Below are 5,039 nucleotides of genomic sequence, written 5' to 3'. Positions count from 1 at the left end.
CCGCCGGGGTCCTCTGGATGGCCTGGGGCAGGTGTCCCGCCCCGCCGCGCCCCACGCCCACTCCCATCTCCAGGTCGCAGCGGGGTCGCCCGTGCGGCCGCGGTACCTCTGACCACTAGGGGGCCGTCCCACGTTTTATCAATCAGAGTTTGTGTGCGCAGAATCAGAAACGAACCGCAGTGTTGCGAGGTAAAGTGCAAAACTTTACCCCCCAAGATATGAGAAATAGAATTAATGAGGACCCCGAATCTTGGAGCGGGCTGGAACAATCTTACTCCCTTGAAGGGCTCCAGGAAGGAGGCAGCGTCCGCCCGCCCGGCTAGCTCAGTCGGTAGAGCATGGGACTCTTAATCCCAGGGTCGTGGGTTCGAGCCCCACGTTGGGCGGTTACCCTTTTGATTTTCCAAGTTGCCCCCGGGTCCCCCAGCCTGTTCTCACCCACAGTGCTCCGTGCGACCTGGGCTGCCTTGTCATCAAACAGTGCAGTAGGTAAAAAAAAAAAAAAACCCAAAAAACTGCCCGAGTTAAAACATCTGAAATGTGGGTTTTTGAAAATATCTAATTTATAATTATCTAATTAATATTTAATTGAATGCTGTGCGGTATTGCCCAGTTTGGGGACCCGCTGTGACTGGCGAGGTCTATTATGCAGATTGATGTCCTGTCCTTCACTGGCTTCCTGCCTGTGGGAAGGGCCAGTGGGTGGGGGGCGCTGTGCAGGGTCCCCAGGGCCGCTCAGGGGTCAGCTGATGGGGTAACCTGCTGTGAACAGACCCTCAGGACTGCTTTAATCTTTCCTCCCCAAGTTAGTGATTCAAACTGTAGGGTTAGAATTTTCCACCTGACGTTTGGGAGTCTCAAAAGACCTTGCCCCCCCCCCCCCGCCCCCGCACAAGTTTTCCTGAAAGAACAAGTTCTTAGGGGTAAAACTTTGTTTTTATGGTGACAGCTGCAAATGTTTTCCTTATCAAGTAGATACTTTTCATCATATGTAGCAACTCCCAAACATTCTCCGCAGCTACTGGATGCTGTTATCACCAATTCAAGATACAAGTTCAGGCTTTGGAAGAAACACACGGAAGATTTCAGCATCAGAAATGATGATCCCTAAATACTTCTATTATTACAGTAGTTTAAGAATCTCTAGTGATGCGAGTGGCATAGAATTTTTCAAAAGGCAAAAACTCTGTCAGAGAAGAGGCAAATTAGCAAATTGATAAGAAGTTAATGAAGATATCACCCATCTATTGATTTATTGATTTTTAATTCCACCATAGTTAACATACAGTGTCATATTATTTCAGGCATACAATACAGTTATTCAATAATTCTGTACATTACCCAGTGCTTATCACCATAAGTACACTCTTTCGCCCAGAAATATTCACCATGCGTCCATTTTTATTTTATTTTATTTTTTCATGCATCCATTTTAAATTGAACATTGGTATTATGGGTTGAACTGCGCTCCTGTAAAATGCATGTGCTGAAGCCCTAACCCCTGGTACCCCAGAAGGTAGCCTTATTTGGAAATAGTGTTTTGGTAATTAGCCAAAATGAGGTCATTCGGGGGTATCATGAGCTCTTAACCCAGTTCCACTGGTGTCTTTATAAAAAGGGAATTTGGACACAGACACACACCTAGAAATGCACATTTGGACACAAAGGAGAAGACTATGTGAGGATGCAGGCAGAGGGCAGAGTGCTTTCACAAGCAGGGAACGCCAACCATTACCACTAGAGCTAGAGGGAGAGTCAGAGCAAGCTCTCCTCCCAGCTCAGGAGGAAGCAGCCCTGTCCACACCCTAAGCTCAGACTTCTGGCTTCTAGAGCTGTGAGATAGATTACACTCTAGGGCACCTTGTTATGACAGCCTCAGGACACTAATATAACCAGTGTTCCACTAGGAGGGGATCTTGATTTAAAATTTATTTATTTATTTTTAGATATGATTACTATTTTTTAAGGATTTTATTTATTTATTTGAGAGAGAGAGCAAGAGACCAAGCACAGAGACAGAGGGAGAAGCAGACTCCCCACTGAGCAGGGAACTCGATGCAGGACTTGATCCCAGGACCCTGGGATCATGACCTGAGCCAAAGGCAGATGCTTAACTCACTGAGCCACCCTCGTGCCCCTAAAATTTATTTTTTAATGCTCTGTATTAAGTAATTACCATTCATTTCATTTCATTTCAAAGCGTTAGGAAAATCAATGCAGGCGTTCCCCTCCAGGGAGGGAGTTAGGGTCACAGCTCCTTCAGAACTAACATTTAAAAATGAGCTTGATCTCAAATATTTTTTTTTCTTATTGCTGGCTAGTGATGTATTATGTTGACTGATGATTTATTGCTATTTCTAATTTTTAAATATTTTTTTTTTGTTTTTTTTTTGTTTTTTTTTTGTTTTTTTTTAATTTTTAAATATTTTTAAATGTAGTAACATATTTTTAAAAGAGACCTTCAATTCCCAGGTGTTATATAGAAGTGATGAATCACTGAATTCTATTCCTGAAACTAATATTACACTGTATGTTAAACTGAAATTTAAATAAAGATTGGGAGAGAGTGGCAGCCCGGGTGGCTCGGCAGTTTAGCACCGCCTTTAGCCCAGGGCCTGATTCTGGAGACCTGGGATCCAGTCCCATGTTGGGCTCCCTGCATGGAGCCTGCTTCTCCCACTCCCTCTCTCTCTCATTAATAAATGAGTAAAATCTTAAAAAAAAAAATTCTTTAAAAAAATTTGGAGAGAGAAAACATAAAAGATGTGTACTAACTTGTTTATAATGGAAATAGATATGATATCTGGGCTTTGTGTTATGGATTTTGGTGGCGAGAGGAATGATGCACAGCAATGAAACAGGATTGGCTGTGGGTTATTAACTTAGAGGCTGAGCAATGTATATACCACAGTTCATCATACTATCCCCTCTGCTTTTATACATGGCTTTAAATCTATATAAATTTAAATACTATTTGATTATGCAAAAACAAAATGATCTTAACCTCCTTAGCCCAGTGATCAAATTTAGCATCACTAATGAGATGGCCAAATATCGTGTGTTTCCAATGGGACGCAGTTCAGAAGTGCACAGCATCACCTGTAAAATGTTCTTGTCAAAAACTCAACTTAGATCTAATCGAGGCTTTTTTTTTTTTTTAAAAAGATTTTATTTATTCATTCATGAGAGACACACAGAGAGAGGCAGAGACACAGGTAGAGGGAGAAGCAGGCTCCACGCAGGGAGCTTGACGTGGGACCTGATCCTGGGACCCCAGGATCAGTCTTTGGGCTGAAGGCAGGTGCCAAACTGCTGAGCCACCCAGGGATCCCCACTTGATTCATTTCTAATGCATGAAATAACACGATCTAATAAGTGTAGTAACTTCAAAATAATGAATTTACACGATAGCTCTGAGATCTATACAAGAACTGCAATATGAGTGAAAACATCTAATTTATAGTGTGGCAAAGCCACAGGTGTTGCTGGGGTTACTGCACTTTGTTTCCTTCATCTATAATGAAAGGAAATGCTAAATTTCATTTTGAATGTGGTTGAAATAAGGATGTAATTTTGCACCTATGTGATTTCATGGATCCTTTGAATTGTATCCACAGATTTTCACCTTAGGAACTTGGGGCCTAGATTTAAAGATTTAAGAGACTTAACCACCAAATGCAAACTGTCACTTAATAGATTGTTTCGAAAAAAAGAAAAATAAGCAACAAACATTCAAATATTTTAGGAGCAAGTGAGGAAACATGGAATAGGAATTGTATGATTTTAGGGAACCACTGTTAATTGTGTGTGTATGATCGTGGTATCGTGGTAAATGAGAGAATGCCTTTCTATGTTGGAGGTGCATATTGAAAAAGTCAGGCATGCCACATAATGAATTATTCTTTCTAGTTAGAAAATTCTGTTTGAAAATCTCCTATATCTAAAATAAGGGGACTTTTTTTGTTTTGTTTTGGTTTTTTTTAGAGAGAAAGGAAGAAAGAGCAGGCAGGGCTGGGACAGTGCAGAGGAAGAGAATTTTAAGCAGGCTCCACACCCAGGATGCAGAGCTAGATGCAGACCTGGATCTCAAGACCCTGACATCAAGACTTGAGCCAAGATGAAGTCAGATGTTTAAGCGACGGCCCCACCCAGCCACCCCCAAATAAAGTGGCTTTTAAAGATATTTTTATTAAGGTACATGGTAGGTATGGTGATGTGCATGACTCCTAAGTGCACAGCTTGATGCCTCCTCACCCATGCCAACGCAAGTAACCACAGCAGAGGGAGAAGCAGTACCCATCCTGCACCCTCAAGCTCGCCCGGCCCCCTCCCACCCTCGTTTACCACTCCCCTGATGCTGGACTCCCTCCTACATGAAGACCAGGCTGTGGGAACCGATGGTAGCACGTTTGGCAAAGCTGTGGGGGAACAGGCTCTTAAAGGGTTGCTGGAAATGTCAGCTGATGAGGCCTTCACCGGGGCTACCAACGTGCCCCCTTGGATTCCGGGGCCTGCATAGATTCGTGTACACCAGTGTCCCGCAGCGGAGCAGCCTCTGAGGCCTGCAACACCGCCGACACCAGACAAGTTAAGGTCTGTTCATCCTTAGGGATGCGGCGAGCGCACAGACGCGCTGCAGGCTCACGGGGTGGACATGCACCCACGGGGACCCCGCAGGGAGCTCAGGGAAATGTCCGCACTGCACCTGGACGCGGAGGCTCGGCGGGGAGAGGCCGGGCAGGGGGTTGGCGGACCGCGCGGGAGGCCGGGCAGAGGGGAGGTGGACCTGGGTCGTGCAATCACAGCTTCCAGGCAAACCCCAAGTTCTCCGTGACGACACAAGGTGGGGGGTGCCAGATGCCGGCAGCAAGGGGCACCCACGGCCGCCACCCCCATCCCCACCCCCACAGCCGGGTTACTGGGACCGGGGCGGCCCCGAGGAGCCCCGAGCGAGGCAGGCGGGCGGGCTCGCAGAGACCCTCACTCCCGTGGGGTGCTTCAGGGGTGCGGACGGGCGGGGGGGCCCTGCGGACGGGCGG

At 45.8% G+C, this 5,039-nt stretch overlaps 1 non-coding gene across 1 annotated transcript; it reads left to right on the top strand.

Moving 5' to 3' along the window:
• The first annotated feature begins 313 nt into the window (after window positions 1–313).
• On the top strand, window positions 314–386 carry TRNAK-CUU. Its single transcript has one exon. It is a non-coding gene; the product is annotated as a tRNA-Lys (tRNA).
• The last annotated feature ends 4,653 nt before the right edge of the window (window positions 387–5,039 follow it).

The sequence above is a fragment of the Vulpes lagopus genome, chromosome 4 (genome assembly GCF_018345385.1).
Source record: "Vulpes lagopus strain Blue_001 chromosome 4, ASM1834538v1, whole genome shotgun sequence".
In the NCBI taxonomy this organism is placed as follows: Eukaryota; Metazoa; Chordata; class Mammalia; order Carnivora; family Canidae; genus Vulpes; species Vulpes lagopus.
Note: the sequence above shows the minus strand (reverse complement) of the source record. Positions and strands in the feature narration are given on the sequence as shown.